Here is a 22165-nt window from a genome sequence, read left to right on the forward strand (position 1 = left end):
ATATATCCCCATGGGTTGTGTGTAATCCAGATTGAGAGTTTTTCTTCATTTGGGACCTAACATCTGCACAGCTCAGGAGAAAACAGGTCCCTCCAAAGCTGCTTTGTTCTTCCCAAGGGCAGCAGGGAGACCACCAGTCCTGATGCCACTTTCTTTTTGTATCAAAACATATTTAACAAAATATTTATCAATTCAACCACTTGTAAGTACATGATTCAGTGGCATTAAAGAGATTTGGTATTTTGGAGCCATTACCACTATGCCCAAAACATTTTCATTATCACCAAAATAAAGTATGTACCCATTCATCAATAATTCCCAATACTCCTCTCCACTAAACAACTGTTAACCTTTACTCCACTTTTTAATCTCTATGAACCTGACTATTCTACATTTTTCACATTGGCGGAATAATATATTTGTCCTTTGTGTCTGACTTATTTCAGTTTATGTAATGTTTTCAAGGTTCATCCATGCTGTAGGCACATATCAAAATTTGACTACTTCATTTAGTTGAGTAATATTCCATTATATGTATATAGTGCATTTTTAGTTTATGCAACCATCTGTTAATTGATATTGTGTTGTCTCCATCTCTGGGCTATTGTAAATAATGCTTCTATTAGTACTTCTGTACAAATATCTAAGTCCCTGCATTCAATTGTCTTAGGTATATACTAGAAGTGAATCACAGAGTCATGTGGTACTTAAATGTTAAAATTTTGAGGAACTGTCAACTGTTTTCCACAGAAATAGCACTGTTTTGCATTTCTATCAGAGGGCACCAGCATTTCATTTCTCCACATCCTAGCCAATATTTATTGCTTTAATTTTTATGTATTATGATCCTCATGAAATAGAGATCACTGTTTTTGTCAGTGATTTTACACTTTATTTTTTAATTGCACCAAGTAAGGGGACTCATTATGACATTTCCATACGTGCATGCAATGTACTTTAATCATATTCATTCCCCCATTACTCTTCATTACCTCTCTCCATTCCTCTTTGCTCATTCACATCTGTAGTCAACTTCTTACTTTCATGTCCTTACCCACTCCCTTAAACTCCATGTCTTTGTGAGCCTAGCTTGTTTCATTTAACATGATCAGCAGTTCCATCTGTTTTCCTGCAATGACATAACATAATTCCCTTTTTATGGCTGAATAAAATTCCTCTCCCTCTCTCTCTCTCTCTCTCCCTCTCTCTCTCTCTCTCTCTCTGTATATATATATATATATATATATATGTATGTATATATTCTCCATTGATAGACACCTAGGCTGATTTCCTAATTTGACTATTATTAATAGTGTAGCAATAAATTTGAGTATGCAAGTATTGCTGAATAAGCTGAATTTTTGGTGGTTTATATTCAGAAGTGGCATAACGGGATCACATGGAAGTTACATTTTAAATATTTTGAGGAACTTCCATATTGATTCCTATAGTGGCTGAAGTAATTTACATTTCTACTAGCAGTGTATAAGAGTTTCTTTCTCTCCACATCCTCACTACCTGTTTTTGTCATTTTTTCTTCATGAAACCATTCTGACAAGGGTGAGATGAAATCTCAATGTAGTTTTTAAAAACAATTTTATTAGTGTATGATACTTATACAGAGGATTTTGTTGGGTTGTTTCCGTATATACATATATTGTACCCTGGTTTGGTTTATCCCCTCCATTATTCTTCCTCTTCTCTGACTCCCCTTGTAGAAGGGATTTTGACAGGTTTCAATGTTCCATATTCATACATGTACAGAAAATACCTCAACCTCCTATTGATCCTCCTTTATCCTCTTCATTTACTCTCTCCCTCCTGCAATTTCTCTCCCCTTAATATGACCTATTTTGGATTCCTGTCCTTCATCCTTTTAGTGTCTGTTCATTGTTCAATGGGGTTTTGCCTTAGAAGTTTACAAATATATTGTACTTTAACCAGTTAAACCCCCTCTATAACTCTTCATTCTTTTCCCCATAACCTGTATTGTTAAACAGTTATCAGTATGTTTGATTGTCTTGTTCCTATACAAATGTGATGTATTTAAATATTATTCACTCCTTATCATCCTTTTATTCTTTCCACCTTCCTTATTCTCCTCTTACATTCCCACTTGTGGATGCCCATTCGGCAGATTAGATAGATAGATAGATGGAATGATAGATACATGTAGATATAATTACAACATAGATATAGATGTGATAATGCTTGTGTTTGCATTGGGATCTATCTTTCATATATGAAAGAAAACATGAGATCTTTGTCTTTTTTCTTTCTTCTGGGTTTCATTGATATTTGTTGTGATATACCCTTCTACATCTCTGATTTTATTGATTGTGTCTTTTCACTCCCTCTTTTAGTCAGATTCACTAAGGATTCATCAATCTTATTTATCTACATGAAGAACCAATTTTTTGCTTCATTGATCCTTTATGCAGTTTTATTGGTCTTTATCTCATTGATTTCACCCCTTATTTCTATTGTCTTTCTCTTCCTGAGCTTTGGTTTACTTTGTTCTTGTTTTCCTAGGAGACTGCGATGCAGAATTAAGTCATTCATTTGCGATCTCTCTGTGTTTTTAAGTAGACACTAATAGGTATAAACTATGCCTTTAGCACTGCCTTTGCTATATCGCATAAGTTCTGGTAAGTTCATTTTCATTGGGTTCCAGGAAGCTTTTTATTCCCTCCCTTATTTCTTCAATGATCCCTGGTCATGCAGCAATGTCTTCTTTGGCCTCCAGGTATATAAATACTCTTTGCTGTTTCTGTTGTTGTTGAGTTCTAGTTTTATTCTGTTGTGGTCATACAGTATGCAGGGGAGTTATTTCAATTTTCCTATATTTGTTAAGACTTGCTTTGTGTCTTAAAATATGATCTATTTTGGAAAAAGTTCCATGGACTGCAACTGTTGAATTAAATACTCCATGGTTGCCTTTTAAGACAATTTGTTCTACAGTGTCATTTAATTCTGAAGTTTCCTTGTTTTTGTTTCTTTTGTTGTTGTTGTTGTTGTTTGGATGACCTAGCTATTGGTGACAGAGTGTTGAAGTCTCCCAATATCACTGTTGAGGTCTGTCTGTGCTTTTAAGTTCAGTAGTGTATGTGAAATGAAGTTGGGTGTGCAGGCACTGGGCACATATAAGTTAACAATTGTTATTTCATCTTAATATATTGTTCCTTTTATTAGTATTAGTATCTCTTCTGACTAGTTTAGGTTTGAAGCCTACTTTATCTGAAATATGTATGGCTATTCCTGTTTGTTTTAAGAGGCCTTTTCCTTGGTAAATCTTCCTCTCCCTAAGCAAATGTTGCTGTCTGTGAGATGGGTTTTTTTTTAGGACAAAACATCATTGGGTCTCCTTTCTAATTCACCTTGCCAATGTGTATTTAGACACATTGATAGTTGAGACCATTAGGATTCATTGTTAGTATTGAAAGGTATGTGGTGATTGCTGCCATTCTGTTGTTTTGGCTGTGTGAGGGTGTGTTTGTGCGCAATTGATTCTAAGCTACTCTACAAATATTTACCTGCTCTTCTCTTGAGATTTAATAATTCCCATCCTTTCATGGCTATGTTTATTCCATCTTCTGTTTTTAGAATTCATTTAAGTATCTTCTGGAGTGTTGGTTTAGTGGTCAAATGTTGATTTTTCTGTTTATCATGGAGGTTTTGTATTTCTCCTTCAATTAATAATGATAGCTTTGCTGGGTAGAGTATTCTGCGTTTAAAATTATTTTCTTCCAATGCTCGAAATACTTCATTCCATACCCTTCTTGCTTTTAATGTTTCTGTTGAGAAATCTGCTGCTATTCTGATGGGTTTACTTTTATAGGTGATTTGATGTTTTTCCTTACAGCCTTCAGTATTATTTCCTTGTTCTCTGTGCTTAATATTTTAATTAATAATAAGCCATGGTGAGGATTTATTTTTGTCATGTCTGTTTGGTGTTCTATAGACCACCTGTACCTTGATGGATATCTCCTTTTGAAGATTTGGGAAGTTTTGTGGATTATTTCATTGAGTGTTTCTTATGCCTTTGGTTTTCACTTTTTCTTCAATGCCTGTGAGTCATAGGATTATTAATCAAGTCACAGAGTTCTTGCATATTCCTTTTTTATTTCTTTGTTTTTTTCTCTATTTACTCATCTGTTTTCTCTATTATTTCTACTTTGTCTTCAAGTCCTAAAATTCTTTCACTTGTCACTTGTTTCAGTAGGCTGGAGTGTCTTTCAAGTGTATTTTTATTTAACTTACTGAGCTTTTTATTTGCAGGATTTCCACCTGGTCTTTTTTTCTTTTTGAGACTTTCCATATCTTTATTAAATTCCCCTTCTATATCTTGTATTTTCTTCCTTATTTTGTTCATCTTTTTGCTTTTTCATTGATCTCATTTAGATGTTCATGTATTCTATGAGTTTGCTTAGTTGTTTCTGTGTCTTCTCAGGCTATTTATCCACATTCTCTTGGATTTCATAACTTGTTTCAGCATGTCCTCTTTAACCTCCTTAATCATTCTTACCATTCTTTGATATTGATGACTCAAGTTTCATTCCCTTCACGAACCATCAGATGCTTTATTGTGTAGTTATTTCCCTTTAGAGGAGTCCTATCCCCCTCCCTTTTCCTATTTTCTATACTTCTATTTTGAGATTTGCTCATCTGTTGTCAATTAATCACTTTCAGTCACCTGAAGCAAACACAGAATTTCTGTGTTCTGGCAGGATAGGTTATTGGCTAGGTTGTTTTGTTGTTTCTGTCCACTAAACTGAGGGTATAACTTAGCAATAACAAAATCATGAATTTAATACTAAACCAGGTATTTATGTGAAATATAAAACCCTTGGTAGTATTAGCTATATATAAGGGGGCATTGGAAAAATCACAGTGGTTTGCATACAGACTAAAACTTATATAGTAAAAAAAATGGGAGTGAGCAAGGATATATGGAAGAAGGGGGAATGGGATGAAGAGGTTTAAGGTATAGGGGCTGCAGATTATTAAGACCCTATTATGTGTGTGGGTGTAGCTCAGTTGTTGAAGAAGGGGGTGCTGTTGCCATGGATTGCAGAAGGATAAAAATCATGGGAGTAATAAAAAAAAGGTGTAGAATAAACCACTAGTTGAGTGGTGTGTAAGGAAGAAATATCAAATGTGGGGAAAAGGAAGAGAAGAAAAGGGGTGTGGGGTAGAACTGAAAAGTAGGGAGAAAAAAGTGGGCTAGACAAATCAGAAATATGGCAAAAATGAAAAAAAAATAAGGTCCTTATTTCTTCCTTATTGTGGAGGAGCTTGGGTTTCTTCTGTGATCAAAAAGTACACTGTACATTCTCCTCCAATAACTGGTCATCAGGTTTTTTGTTTCTTCGTTTGTTTTGTGGTACTGGGCTTAAACTGAGGGCCTTCACCTTGAGCTGCTCCACCAGTCCTATTTTTGTGAAGGGTGTTTTGAGATAGGGTCTCACAAACTATTTGCCCGGGCTGGCTTTGGACCACAATCCTCATGATCTCTCTTCCTTAGTAGCTAGGATTACAGGTGAGAGGTTTTTGTCTGCAGTTCTTAGTGTCCCCGCTGGGTGGTGCCACCTCCCAGAAGTCATGCAAGTCTGAGTCCCTTCAGACAGAGGTTTTTCTTGGTTCTTTCCCCTCCTTAGGATAGATATTCTGTACTCAGTTGCCATAGCAGTGCCCCTCCCCACCAGGCAGGTTTGGGGGCTCTACTAAATCTATTTAGCAAAGGTTCTCGTTATCAGGTGCAGTCAGTTCTAGCTTGCTTAGCTATGAGACTTCTCAGAGGTTGTGGGAGAGAACTGAGAAGGAAGCATTGGCCCTCCTTCTCAGGGAGCATGTCTGGGAACTTTAACTCTGATTTTTTGGCCAAAAGCTCTTCTCTGGGAAGGCAGTCAGATTCAGCTCACTAGTAGGCTTTTCAGAGGTAGTCAAATAAGTTACTTCCCACTGACTGGGTTCAGGCTTGGCTAGCCTGCAGTCACACTGTCATCCTTTGTATAGAGAAGTGTGAGCAGAGCCACAAGCCACAGCACACCACCCACACTGAGCAGGGTGGATGATTTCATTCAGTTATGAGGCCAAAAGCTTAATAAGCTGGGGGGGATGCAGTCAGATGCCTGCAAGGACTGCGTGTTAGCCCTCAGGACTGAAAGTACAAGTTCATCTGAATGGTTTGTGGGTACTTCTCTCTGGATTCTCAGGTCAGTCAGTGTTCTGTGGTCAATTGTTGGTGGTTGCTGGCCAGTACTTGGTGGCTGGTGGTTGGCGCAGTGCTTGTTCCTTTTATCAACAGATTGGGAGTCCTCAAGTTCAGGAAGACTAACAGTTCTGTGTGCCAATATTTGCACTTCTGGTAGTCTTAGTATGTTGGATGCTACAATGTTCCAGAAAATAAAAAACAAACAAAAAACACCCGCCAAGGGCATGTAAACTACTACAACCACTCTGGAAAAAATTTGAAGGCTACGTAAAAAGCTAAACATTGAGCTATCATTTGATCCAGCAATACCATTCTTGGGGATATATCCAAAAGACTGTGGCACAGGTTACTCCAGAGGCACCATGTTTATTGCGGCACTATTCACAATAGCCAAGTTAAGGAAACAGCCAAGATGCCCCTCTAATGACAAATGGATCAAGAAAATGTGGTATCTGTACACAATGGAATTTTATGCAGCCATGAAGAAGAATGAAATGTTATCATTAGCCAGTAAATGGATGGAATTGGAGAACATCATTCTGAGTGAGGTTAGCCTGGCCTAAAAGACCAAAAGTTGTTTGTTCTCCCTCATATGTGGACATTAGATCAAGGGCAAACACAACAGGGAGATTGGACTTTGAGCACATGATAAAAGCGAGAGCACACAAGGGAGGTGTGAGGATAGGTAAGACAACTAAAAAATTAGCTAGCATTTGTTGCCCTCAACGCAGAGAAACTAAAGCAGATACCTTAAAAGCAGCTGAGGCCAATAGGAGAAGGGGACCAGGAACTAGAGAAAAGGTGAGATCAAAAAGAATTAACCTAGAAGGTAACACACATGCACAGGAAATTAATGTGAGTCAACTCCATGTATAGCTATCCTTATCTCAACTAGCAAAACCCCTTGGTCCTTCCTATTATTGCTTATACTCTTCAACAAAATTAGAGATAAGGGCAAAACAGTTTCTGCCTGGTATAGACGGGGTGGAGAGTAGAGGGAGGAGGTGGAGTGGGTGGTAACGGAGGGGGTGGAGGCAGGGAGGAGAAATGACCCAAGCCTTGTATGCACATATGAATAATAAAAAAATAAAAATTATAAAAAAACACCCACCAATGGCACAGCATGTTCCTGGAGATGCCCATGTGCCTATAATGGTATTGCACTTTAAAAGGCTTAATGAGAGGTTGGTCATTATAGATATGGTCTGTGTACATGTTGGCAGCCACTTATTTAGCAAACTAATCAGACCAACTGCTTTTGCTGCCAGGAACCTAAGGTGAACTTGCAGGTTTGTTGAAGCACGGCTATCTGGGGTAAGTCAATAATCTGGCATCTTGGAGTGTCCCCTCAGGGTAAATTTGATTTAAATTTTCCTGATGGCTAAGGATGCTAAACATTTTTCAGGTATTTATTGGATGTCTTTATTTCTTTATTTAAAAATCATCTGTTAAGAATGAGAAAGAAATCAGGGAAACAATCCCATTTATAATAGCCTAAAAACAATAAGGTACCTTGGAATAAATTTCACAAAGGAAACTGAAGACCTTTTTAATGAAAACTATATAGCCACTGAAGAGAGAAATCAAAGACATCAGAAGATAGAAAGACCTTCTATTCTCATGGATTGCTGGATCAACATTGTGAAAATGGCCACACTACTAAAAGCAATCTACATGTTCAATGCAATCCCTAACAAAATTCAAGTGACACTCTGCACAGAAATAGAAAAATGAATCTTGAAATGCATAGGAAAAAAGACCTAGAATAGCCAAAGCAATTAGGAGCAAAAAGTCCATTGCTGGAGGTATCATAATAGCCAACTTCAAGCTATGCTACAGAGCCATAACAATAAAAACAGCATGGTATTGGCATAAAGCAGACAGGAAGACCAATGGATCAGAATAGAAAACGCAGACATAAACCCATGCATCTACAGCCAACTGATCTTCAATGAAGGAGCCCAAAACACATGATAGAGAAAAGGCAGGCTCTACAACAAATGCTGCTGGGGAAACTGAATATCCACCTGTAGAAGGCTGAAACTAAATCACTGTCTTTCACCTTGTATCAAAATCAACTCAAAGTGAATCAAAGGCCTTAATATAAGGCCTGAAATGGAAACAACTCCAGGAAGCAGTAAATACACTGAAACAGATAGGTATAGGGAATGACTTCCTAAACAAAACTCAAAAGACCCAGCATCTAAGAGAAATAATGAACAGATGGGACTGCATCAAATTGAAGAGCTTCTACACAGCAAAGGAAACAGTCACCAGACTCAAGAGACAGCCCACAGAATGGGAGAAAATCTTTGCCAGCTACTCATCCAATAAGGGACTAATATCCAGAATCTACAGGGAACTCAAAACACTCAACCTCCAAAGAATCAACATCATTTATGAAGGAATGGGCATATAAATTTAACAGGGAATTCTCAAAGGAAGAGGTGACAGTAAATATATGAAGAAGTGATCAACTTCCCTGCTTATAAAAGAAATATAAATCAAAACAAAACTTAGAGTTCACCTCACCCAGTTAAAATGGCCATAATCAAGGGTAGTAACAACAAATGCTAGCAAGGATGCAGTGAAACAGGAGCCCTGATAAACTGTTTGTGGGAATGCCAAATCACACAACCACTATGGAAAGCAGTATGGAAATTCCTCAAAAAGCTAAAGATAGAACTGTCATATGACATAGTGATACCGCTACTTAAAGGAACATAAGACAGGATACAATAGAGACACTTGCACACTATGGTCATCACAGCATTATTCACAATAACCAAGCTTTGGAAACAACCCAGGTGCTTTTACAGCTGATGAATGTGTCAAGATACTGTTGATATATATGCACAATGGAGTATTATTTAGCCATAAGGAATAATGACATGTGGTTTGAAGGTAAATGGATACAACTGAAAGACATCATGTTACATGACGTAAACCAGGCTCAAAAATATACATTTTTTCTCATACACAGAAGGTAGATCCAAAAGATAAACATGCACAAAAGCAATCATGATCATATGCAACCTCAGATATAGAACTTGTTTGAATACTCTATTGAAGTTGGGAAAAGAGGGAAAGGAAAAGAGAATGATAGAGCATCAATAATATCATAAAACATAAAATGTGAAGGTAAAGGATATAAGGATGTGTATTGAAAGCTGTTAAAGAATGGGAGGTAGAAGATAAAAGGATAAGGGAAAGTAATGGATGCCTTGAAAGGACCAAAGTAAAGCATACCCATAGTGGGTATACATTGAGAAATGCCTTTGAATATTAACTTAAATATTAATAATAAAATACAGGACTGTAAAATTCATACAGTCTGTGGGGGGCAGTACTAGTGGGAGGGGGAGGGTGAATGAAGGAGATTAAGGTGACAGTATATGGTAGAAGGACTTCATATACATATATGAAGTAGAACTAAGAAACCTCTTGAAATTGCTTTAAGTGGAGTGAAGAGAGGGCTGAGGGGAGAGACAATTGGGACAATGTAAATAATGTATAATATATGTCTAATTGGAATTGTCACTATGAATCCCCCTGTATAATGAATGTATCCTAATAAAAATTTATAAAAATAGAAAATCATCTATTCAGCTCATTTACTCATTTATTGATTAGAGTATTTGCTCTTTTTTATCTTTAATTTTTGAGTTTTTTATGTATTCTGGATATTAATCCCCTGTTTAATTTTTGAGTTCTTTATATAACCTCAATGTTACTCTTGACAGAAGATGCTTATTCCGTAAGGCAACAAAGACTACTTTTTAAGTTAAATTCTTGGCTTGAGGTTTCTTTCATGTAATTCATATTTAAGATCCAAACTGTGTGAAGGTTGATCCATGCTAATAAAACTCAAAGCACATGGCATTTTCCATATAGGGCCTGTGCTTTCTGTCTTCTTCCTATATCCCAGTGAGTAAATTTTGTCAGCCACAATTTCACTGAGGTCAATACTTCCAAGGGTCAAAAACATGTTTTGAGTTTTGATCCCACATCCTCATCAAAAACAGGTTTTATGCCTATATGGCCATTAAAACACAAAATACCCTCTACTCCCATACCTCTCCTCCCCTTTCTTCCAGGGATCCAAGAAAATCTGCTCACAGATTTCCTTCTAGGGATTGCCTTCCCACAATATTGACCCCATAACCCTGCTTTGCTTGCATCCTTCATCCATGGGGATTTTCCATTTTTTGTTGCAACATCAGGTATGCTTCTACAATGTGTTTATTGTATTTTCCTTTCCTTTTCAGGTATCTTTATTTGGAAGATTCTCAGGTTACCTAATCCATCCACTGCCGAGGTACTCTCCCAAATATTTTATGTTCAATCTTCCAGCTTCAGTTTTGGAAACCAATTATATTATGTAATAGCATCTAGGTTCGACTCTACTTATTCTTTTGCTAAAGATGTGTTCAACTATTTGATCAAAATGTTTTTAGACATAAAAGGAAGTTGGAAGTTATGTCATGATAAAAGTATGGATCATTAACATGTTACAATAGTTCTCAGATTGAGTTTGGTTACAAAGGTTTCTAAAGTAGACTAATATTTTAATTATGAAAATAATTGTTTCAAGATCATGTTAGCAAAACATTTCACTAAGCTTGATTAACCAGCTTTCTAACTGAATAACTTATATGTAATACAGATGCTAAATCTCTAGGTAAGCATAAATATGCTCTCATCTGCATGGAATTACATCTTCAGAGGTTTAAAATTAATTTCCATAATTCTAATTTTGAATAGTTTTCACAAACACAACTTATTTTCAAAGTTTGCACCACTTTTTTTGAGAAAAGTCCCTAACATTTTATATGACTGAATCAAAAATATAAAGATAATGGATGAAACAGATGTAAATATCATAGAAAAGAAATGAATTTGTAAGAAATCATAAGCCCACTATTTATTAAAGACTAATTTTCCAGTTTGTAGATTATCATCAGTCCTAGATTCTACTGAATTTTTTTGTACTAATTAGTCATATTTTTTAAATTATAACTATCTCAAAATGTGGACAAAACTGAAAATTTTTAAATGATGGTAGGTGAGGCAAATATTTTGCCAATTATAGGTGAGTTAGTTATTTTATCCCCTGTTTGAGAGTGTTAATCCCATCATCCAGATAAATTTTTTTAATTTCCTTTATTGTAGTGATAAAAATTTTCAGTAATACTTGATAGATGACAGATAGGTAGATAGATAATCAGATTGCTCCTCCTCACAAATATTGTTTGTATGTGTACAAATTGCTCATGCATGTGAGCCACTAACCTTCAAATTTTCAGATTTAAGACTCCATGACTATCTGCCATTATGCTATAAGTCTTACTAGTTAGTCCCTCTGAAATGAATGTTCTTTCTTTTTCTCCATCTCCATCCATCTCTTTTCTTCCTCCAATCTCTGTTACTGCACTCTTTAAACTTTAATAAATTCTCTTCTCATAAATGACTAAATGTTAAAATAATAATGCCCTTGAGTGAAATATCATTTCATGGTTACTCCAACCAGACAATAGCAAAGAATCACTGCCTTGGTCTATAAAAATTCCATAGTTTTAAAATACATGACTATGAATGTTCACAGTGCTGGAAATAGAGAGACAGCACTACAAAAAGGATATCATAATGTGATTCAGATATCTAGGTTTTTGTTTTAAATCTTCAAATAGTGATAATTGTACATCCCTCTTACAGCAACCATGAGAACTGAATGAGAAAAAGGATTCAAAGGGTCTACCTCAGAACCTATGGCATAGGAGGTGGTCAAATAAATCTTCATTACTTCCTTTTCTACTTTGTCATTGCATAATTACTTTATTTTCATGATATAGGAAAAACTTGTTTGGTTAAAATATAAAAAACATTAAATAATTGGAAAATTATGTAACCCACTTTAAATTACTTTCCCCAAGCTACCTGGAAATTCAAAATGTATTGATGAAATATAAACAGAAACGAAAAAGAAATGACAAACTATCCAAGCTCACTCATTCTCAGATGGAAGAACTGAGGATCCTGTGCTCAAGCTCCAGGATGTGTCATGGAGGCCCAAGTTCCTTATCCACCTTATCTAGAAATTCATCTGAGGGGCAGTTAGACATTCAGAGATCATTCATGTTCAGCCTGTTTTCAGGGGCTCTCATTTTAATTAAGTCTTCAACAGATATACACTATTGAGCACCTGCTGTGTAGTAATCACTGGAATAATTGTAGGTGGGTATAAAAATTAATAAGAAACTATACCTGTCCTTAGAAAACTGACAAATGTATCACAATAATTAAGTTCTGGTGGCCAGTGAAATATGAGAGAAATAAGCAATGTTGATGCACCATGCAGGGAGCCTCATTAATAAAGGAATGAGAATCAAAGTGTGAGTTTATTTTTTTAGTGTAGAATTAGCCAAACTAAGGGCTGGCAGAAAGAATCATTACATTCCACCAGGGGTACACAGAAGCAACAGACTACTTATGGTGAAGCCAATGGGAAAGGGTGACTGTGCAAGCCTGGGAGACAGGGGTGAGGGAGAGATGTCTAGCCATTACCATGGAATTTTCCAGTGACATTTCCTTCAGATGGGAGTGAGAGGTTTTAAAGAAGAAGTTTGCTGCATGTAAATTTTTAAAGGCAAAGACTAAATACAAATTTCAATACACATTATTAAATAAACAAAGGGAAGTGACTAACAGGTGGCCAGAACAGGCTTTGTAAGGTCAAAAAAGAGAAAAGGATAGAGGTGGATGAAGTCACTGAGATAAGAAAGATGTCAAGGTCTGAGAGCAGCTGGGGTGAGACTGGAGTGGCCAAAGAAAGGAGGAAATACATGAGAGTAGATGAAGATGAGGTTGGAGAGGACTGTCACTACCCATACAACTCTGTTATGTGAAGAGATGCAAGAGAAGATTAATTTTTTAACATAAATGTAAATTGTGTGTATAGTCATCGGGGGAGGGGTGCTAGAAATTAAAATTAACAGTCCTAAGCTTAAAGTGGGGGGATAGTGGTTACCTATTTGCCCAAGCCACCCAACTTGTAAACCATGTTTTTCAAAAAATGGTTAGTTCAAATTTCATTACTTTAATGACTAAACAATAATAGTTTTCCACAAGTATTGTTCTATGTAACTAGTAATACAATTTCATTCAGAACTGTGTGACCTGGAGAGGAATCTAACGTTTTTTTTAACTTGACTGCATATTCCAGTTCCTCTTCTTATCTGTATCACTTGCATTCCTAAGAATGTGAAAAAATAATCAAAATTATTGTCCACTTACAAAATATAAGTATGTTTTACTGAGATTTTTGGTCCAGAAAGTAATATAAATATAACTATATGTTTATAGTTATATATGAAGTCATTTTTTTCAAATTGAATCATATTTTAAATATTGTGTAAAGAAACTGCTACTTAAATAAAACTATGATAAATTAATTTATTAGGAAAGGAAAATATATGGTACATTGAGCTAACAAAGGGATTATATCATAACCGTTTCTAAAAATACCCAGAATAAATATTTAAAAAGACAATTTTATAATTAAAACTTTAACTGTATTCACAATTAAATATATGTCCTCTCTATTGGCTTCTAGGCATGATTAAAAATTAATTCTATACAAAACACAGATATCAACCATGTCTATTTAGTGTAATGTGTGGAGTAGTCCTGAAGTTCCATTGTTGATCTTTTGCCTGGATGACCTATCTATTGGTGACGGTGGGGTATTCAGGCCTCCCACTATCACTGCGTTAGAGTCTATTTGTGCTCTCCATGCCAGTCACGGTGGTTAAGTGCTAGAATTACAACTTAAATAATGCATATATGCCCTGCCTTCATCAAATTTACAATCTAAGAAATATATGACTCTGAAATGCCCTAGTAGGAAATCCAAGAATTCAGCACTTACACTAAATACAGCTATATAACTTTAATGAAGGAAGATGATATCAGCTACAGGTGGTAAGAGGAAACCAATTCATAAACTTATTTGGTTTGCTATGGTCATGCTTTTGTAATCATTTTTAAACATACTACATTGACTGTGAACTCTTGGAGGATGAAGATCATGTTTTATTCATCTTTGAATCCTCCATTCTCAGAAGAAAATCTAGCTAAGAAGTGTAAGTAAATTGAATGAAGAAATATTAAAGATATATAGAATGTTGTCTTCTTTTTTCTTTATTGTTGTTCTTGGTGGGGGTGCACTACAGCACTTATAAGGGGTTTTACAATATATCATACTTGAATTCACCCCCTCTATCACTCTCTTTTATCTCTCCTCCCCCAATTCCTAAAATAGTTTCAACAGGTGTCATTTTGCATTTACTTATATGTGTACACATTTTTTGCACTGTATTCATTCTCCTACCCCCTTTCCCTGCCACCTCCTCCCTCCCACTGGTGCCAACCCTTCCCCTACACTGGAGCAGGACCTATTTTGCCCTCCTGTCCTCTGATTTTGTAGATAAAAGATAAAAAAAAGATACAATATGAAAGAAAAGTCTGATTTTCTTTTTTTGCTAGTTTGAGATAGGATAGCTGCACAGGGAGTATCCATATGATAGTTCCATGCATATATGTATTACAACCCCAATTGGTTCATCTCCTCTAATCCTCTTCACTCTTCCTTTGTCCCCTTCCCATAGAATGACTTCTTTAATCTGCTTATCTACTTGACTTTTCCTTTGAAAATATTGGATAGTTCAAGGTAGAGACTAATTTCTCCAAGTCCTATGGAAAACATTAAATGATAAGCATACATTTAGTGCTTGATAATTCTGTCATTATTATTAAAGATACATTGTTCAACTCTCAATTTTTAATCTTAGGATGATTTGTGATAATCAACCATAATTAAATTTCAGCATTGGAAGGACTTGTAATTTAATCAAAGTTTCTCATTATATAGATGCAGTAAGTGAAGTGCTAAAAAGTATATAGACTTGCCTAAATTTCATAAACACCTGACTTCCTGAAAATTCTCTCTTCATACTCAAAGAAGAAAATCTGGTCAGAGAACACTTTATTTGCTTCCAATTCTGTACTGCTTGGTGTTTAAGTAATGTTCTCATTAGTATGGTTAGAAGAAGGAAAATGGTTCACATTCAGTGTAAGAAAAGCAGTGAGTACTCACTTTGGCAGCACATATACTAAAATTGAATGATAGAGAGAAGGTTAGCATGGTGTCTAGATAAGAATAACACACAAATTCATGAAACATTCCATATTTTTTAAAATGATTAAAGACTTCAAAGAAGAAACACAAGAGCTAGTATTTGACCTCAAAAAGGATGTGAATAAACAATTAAATGAGCTCAAAGAGAATACAAACAGATGAATGAAATTAAGAAGACTATCTAGGATATGAAAGAGGAAATCAAAAAAGATATGGAAACCTTAGAAAATAATTAATCCAAAATAAACAACTCAATATTCCAAATAAAAGCCTCAATCAAAAGCTTGGTGAATAGAGTGGTGCAAGTTGAAAATAGAGTATCAAAAACAGAAGACAAAGTGGAGGAATTAGACCAAACAATAAGAGATCATGAAAGAATGCTAAGAAAATATGAATGGAACATGTAAGATATCTGGGACACCATGAAAAGACCAAACCTATGAATCATGGGTGTAGATGAAACAGAGGAGATACAAACTAAAGGCATTGACAATCTATTCAATAAAATAATAGCTGAAAACTTCCCTAAACTTGAGAAAGAAAGAGACACTGTGTGTTGAAAATACTCAAACACATGGAGAAAGGTTCAGGAAGCTTACGAGCACCAAACCATCAGAACCAAAAAGAAAATTCCACAGACATATCATAATCAAAACAATCAGCACACAGAACAAAGAAAGAATTCTGAAAGCTGCAAAAAAAAAAGACAAGTGACATATAAAGACAAACCCATTAGAATAACAGCAGATTTCTCAACTCAAGAAGGTCATGGAAAGATATAATTCAGGCCCTGAAAGAAAGCACTAGACTAGTCTATCCAGCAAAACTATCCTTCCTAATTGAAGGAGAAATTAAAACCTTCCACAACAAGGAAAAACTAAAGGAATTCATGACTACCAAGCCAGCACTACAGAAGATACTTAAAGGACTTTTACATATAGAGACTAGAGTGAGACAGGAAGACTCAAGAAGGAATAAACCCTTTTGAGCAAGCAGATCAGTAAACAAGGACTGGCAAATCTAAACAACAGGGGAATAAAAATGGCTAGAAACACCAGGAACTTCTTAATATAAACACTGAATGTAAATGGCCTCAATGTCCCAATCAAAAGACATAAAATAGCAAACTGAGATAAAAAACAAGGCCCAACTATATGTTCCTTACAAGAGACTCATCACATTGAGGAAAATAAACACTGGCTTAGAGTCAAAGGATAGAAAAAAGTTTTCCAAGCAAATAGACCCCAAAACAGGCAGGAGTAGCTATACTCATATCTGGCAAAGTAGACTTCAGACTAAAATCAATCAGAAGAGACAATGGAGGTCACTTCATATTAATGAAAGGAACAATTCATTAAGAAGAAATATCAATCCTTAACATATATGCACCAAACACAGGGGCACCCATCTACATTAAAAAAAAAAACTCTAATGGTCCTAACAGCACAGATAAACTCTTAACACAGTAATAGTGGGAGACCTGAATACCCCACTGTCACCAATAGATAGGTCATTCAGGCAAAAATTCAACCAAGAAACTTCAGAGTTACTCCACACATTAGACTAAATAGACATGGTTGCTATCTACAGAGTATTTCACCCAACAACCATACATTACACATTCTTTTCTGTAGCTCATGGAACTTTCTCCAAAATAGATCATATTTTAGGACACACAGTAAGTCTCAAGACAGTCAATAAAATCAAAATAACCCCCTATATCATGTCTGATCACAACGGAATAAAACTAGACTGCAGCAACACAAGAAACCACAAAAAATATTCAAACGCATGGAGACTGAACAACACACTGCTGAAAAACCAATGGGTGACTGAAGAAATAAGGGAAGAAATCAAAAAGTTCCTAGAATCCAATAAAAATGAAAATAAAACCTACCAGAATCTGTAGGACACAGTAAAGGCTGTGCCAAGGGTAAAGTTCATAGCTACAAGTGCCTATATTAAAAAAAAACAGAGACTTCTCAAATATACAACCTACTGATGTACCTTAAGATCCTAGAAAAACAATAGCAAATCAAACCCCAAACCAGCAGATGGAGAGAAATAATAAAGATCAGGGCCAAGATCAATGAGATTGAAACCAAACAAACTATAAAAAGAATTAATGAAACAAAAAGTTGGTTCTTTGAAAAAATTACCAAGATCAACAAACTCTAAGCCAACATGACAAAACCGAGGAAGGAAAAGATCCAAATTAATAAAATCAGAGGTGAAAAAGGGGACATAACCACAAATACTAATGAAAGCCAAAAAATCATTAGAGAATTCTTTGAAAGCTTATATTCAAACAAACTGGAAAATCTAGATGAAATGGATAAATTCCTAGATGCATATAACCAACCAAAATTGAACCAAGAAGATATTAAACACTTAAATAGTCCTATTACATGCAATGAAATTGAAGCAGTAATAAAGAGTCTTCCTACAAACAAGACCCCAGGACCTGATGGATTCATAGCTGAATTTTACCAAACCTTTAAGAAGAACTAACACTAATACACCTAAAACTTTTTCAGGAAATAGAAAAGAAGGAAAATTAGCAAACTCTTTCTATGATGCCAGCATTATACTCATTCCAAAACCCAATAAAGATGCAACCAGAAAAGAGAATTATAGACCAATATCTTTAATGAATATAGATGCAAAGATTATCAACAAAATATTAGGAAACAGAATTCAACAACATGTTCAAAGGATCAGATACCATGATCAAGTTGGTTTCATTCCATAGATGCAAGGATGGTTCAATGTACATAAATTGATATAAATTTATATGCAATGTACAGCATATAAACAGAAGCAAGGACAAGAAACTACATGATCCTCTCAACAGACCCAGAAAAAGCCTTTGATAATATCCAGCACACTGTCATAATAAAAGCTCTGAAGAAACTAGGAATGGAAGGAATGTTCCTCAATATAATAAAGGCTATATACAACAAGCTGAGAGCCAACATCATACCAAATGGAGAACAACTGAAACCATTCCCATTAAAGTCAGGAATAAGACAGGGATTTCCACATTCTCCACTCCTATTCAACATAGTTTTAGAATTCCTAGCCAGAGTAATAAGACAAGAGCAAGAAATAAAAGGGATTCAAATAGGGAAGGAAGAAGTCAAACTATCCCTATTTGCAGGTAACATGATCCTATACCTAAGAGACCCCAAAAACTCTACCAAAAAACTGTTAGAAATCATAAACTCTTTTGGTGAGGTAACAAGATACAAAATTAGCATACAGAAATCAGTAGCTTTTCTATATATCAACAATGAACAGACTGAGAACGAAATCAGGGAAATGATCCCATTTACAATAGCCTCAAAGTCAATAAAGTACCTCAGAATAAATTTAATGAAAGAAACGAAAGACCTTTTTAATGAAAACTATAAACCACTGGAGAAAGAATTGAAGAACACAGCAGAAGATGGAATGACCTTCCATGCTCGTGGATTGTTAGAATCAACATTGTGAAAATGGCCATATTACCAAAAACAATCTACATGTTCAATGCGATTCCTATCAACATTCCAATGACATTCTGCACAGAAATATGAAAAGCAATCATTCAATACATATGGAAACACAAAAGAACTCAAATAGTCAAAGCAATTCTGAGCAAAAAGTCCAATGCTGGAGGCATCATGATACCTGACTTCAAAATATACTACAGACCCATAACAATAAAAACAGAGTTGTAAGGCACAAAACAGACAGGAAGACCAATGTATTAGAATAGAAGACCCAGACATAGCCCATGCATCTATAGTCAACTGATCTTCAATGAAAGAGCCCAAAACACATGATGGAGAAAAGAAAGGCTCTTCAACAAATGCTGCTGGGAAAGCTGAATATCCACCTATAGAAGACTGAAACTAGATCCCTGTCTTTCACCCTGTACCAAAGTCAACTTAAAGTGGATCCAAGACCTTAATATAAGGCCTGAAACGGAAACAAATCCAGGAAGTAGTAGGAAATACACTGGAACAGATAGGTATAGGGAATGACTTCCTAAACAGAACTCAAAAGACTCAGCATCTAAGAAAAGTAATGAACAGAAAGGAAACAGTCACCGGACTCAAAAGACAGCCCACAGAATGACAGAAAATCTTTGCCAGTTACTCATCTGATTAGGGACCAATATTCAGAATCTACAGTTAACTCAAAAACTCAGCCCCCAAAGAATCAACACCCCAGTGAAGAAATAGGCAATGAATTAAACAGGGAATTCTCAAAGGAAGAAGTACAAATGTCCAGTAAATACATGAAGAAGTGTTCATCTTCTCTGGTTATAAAAGAGATGCAAATCAAAACAACATTTAGATTTCTTCTCACCCCAGTTAGAATGGCCATAATCAAGGGTAATAATAACAACAAATGCTGGCAAGGATGTGGTGAAACAGTAACTCTTATACAGTTCTGGGTAGGAATGCAAAATTATACAACCACTATGGAAAGCAGTGTGGAGATTCCTAAAAGAACTAGAGATTGAACTGCCATCCTATGCAGTGATACTGCTCCTGGGCATCTATTCAAAGGAACACAAGACAGGATACAATAGAGACACTTGCACACTGATGTCATCACAGAACTAGTCATAATAGCCAAGCTTTAGAAACAATGCAAGTGCCCTACAACTGATGAATGGATCAAGAAACTGTGACATATATACACAATGGAATATTACTCTGCCATAAGAAATATGGCATGTGGTTTGAAGGTAAATAGATGCAATTGAAAGACATCATGTTAAGTGAAGTAAGACAAGATCAGAAACACCAAAGCCACTTGTTTTCTCTCATATGTGGAAGATAGATCCAAAAGATAAACATATACCTAAAAACAAGCATGATCATATACAAACTCAGATGTTGAGCATGTTTTTAACAGCAGAAACACTTTATGGAACACGGGGAAAGGTGCAAAGGAAAAGAAAATAATAGGGTGTCAAGTTATATTACATAACATAAGATGTGAAGGTAGAGGATATAAGGATGTGAACTGAAAGCTGTTGAAATATGCGCGGTGGGAGATAAAGCGGTAAGGGAGAGTAATGGATGGGGTTGAATGGACAAAAGTAAAGTACACCCACAGTGGACATACATTGAAATATCCCCATGAACAGCAACTTAAATATTTATAATGAAAACCAGAACTGTAAAATAGGTACATTGTGTGTTAGGGGGTACTAGTGGGAGAGGGGAGGGTGAAGGAAGATTATCATGATGGTATATGGTAGATGGACTTCATATACCTATATGAAACAGAATAAGAAAACTTTGCAATTGCTTTAATGGGGCGAGGAGGGATTTGAGGGGAAGAGTCAGAAGGGGGCAATGCAAATAATGTCTAATCAGAATTGTCACTATGAAGGTCTCCCATATAATGAATATTTCCTAATAAAAATTTATGAATAAATACAGAAAAAAAGAGTAAGCGTGATTCTGTATCAAACAGAAAGGGATACAGGAAATAAAATATTAATGTGCAATAACTAAAGAGCTATGAAATATGTGTATTTAATGCCCCCACAAATAGCTTCAAGAGTCTAGGCTTTTTCTGTAGCTAGGCAATTGCCAATTTAAAAAACTAAACAAAGCAAACAAACAAACATACAAAAACTTACCTAGGTATCCACCAGTGGCTCACATCTGTAATGCTAGATACCTGGGAGGCTGAGATTTGAGGATTGAGGTCTAAGGCCAGCCCAGGCAAAAAGTTTGTAAGATCCCATCTCAACCAATAGATAGGTGCACACCTGTCATCCCAGCTATGGTGTAAAGCATAAATAGGAGGATGGTAGTCCAGACAAATCCAGGCAAAAAAGAGAAACCTGATCAAAATAACTGGAGGAAAAAGTCTAACGTTGTGGCTCAAATAGAAGAGCACATGCCTAGCTAGCACTTGCCAGAGCTCAAACCATAGAACTGCAGCTTTTATATATATATATATATATATATTTATCAATCTGCTTTCATAATCATTTTCCATCTGCAATCAAAATATTTACAATCTACTTAACCCACATATTTCATATTTGCTGTTATTGTTGCTTTATAATGGTAGCATCTTCAGTTTGAGAAAGCTCAGTAAGAATTGAGCCTCTGCCTTGAAATGTTATATATTCAATAGGAAATATCTAATAGACAACAGGATAGGTGAACTAGACCCTTGAAATATATGATTATTTTCTAAAATAAAAAGAATATTACATTCACAAAAGAGACAAATGTTTTAGCCTAAAGACATTTTCACAGGTCAGGGATAGGAACTGATAGCAAGGGCCTCCATTCACCAACTCATTCATAAATCTCTCCAGTGTTTGGAGGTATTTTGTCCTATTCATAAGAGGAAAATAATCCTGAAGGTAGATTCATTTCTAAGTTTGCAATGCAAAGCAATAAAATGAGTCATGCTGCAACTTATCATTTATCTTTGCTAAGAAGCTACTTAAGAGATTTGAGATGATGGGTAAGTGACATAAGTTTAGAATTTATGACAATTTATTGAGTCATTTAATTATGACTATATGAAAGAAAAGTGCTTTATTATTAAAAGATTATATAATATTACAGATTATATAACTTCTTTGGTACTTGATCTTTTAAATCAAATTCAATTAATCAAAACCTAATAATGAGTCATTTAAAATGGAAAAGTCTTATACCAAAGAGATTAGAGATTAAATGTTTCTTAGGATTAAAAATTGATTTAAAAAGAAATTAATATTTTAT

General features: G+C 35.4%; 1 long non-coding RNA gene and 1 other non-coding gene across 2 annotated transcripts in view; one reads left to right on the forward strand and one right to left on the reverse strand.

Annotated features, from left to right (window-relative positions):
* LOC141410738 (uncharacterized) overlaps positions 1-22165 on the reverse strand; it is a 104944-nt gene that overhangs the window by 7984 nt on the left and 74795 nt on the right. The gene's annotated exons all lie outside the window — the stretch shown is intronic.
* On the forward strand, positions 15361-15466 carry LOC141411182 (U6 spliceosomal RNA). Its single transcript, XR_012436018.1, has one exon. It is a non-coding gene; the product is annotated as a U6 spliceosomal RNA (small nuclear RNA).

This window comes from Castor canadensis, chromosome 9 (genome assembly GCF_047511655.1).
Source record: "Castor canadensis chromosome 9, mCasCan1.hap1v2, whole genome shotgun sequence".
NCBI classification, from domain to species: Eukaryota; Metazoa; Chordata; class Mammalia; order Rodentia; family Castoridae; genus Castor; species Castor canadensis.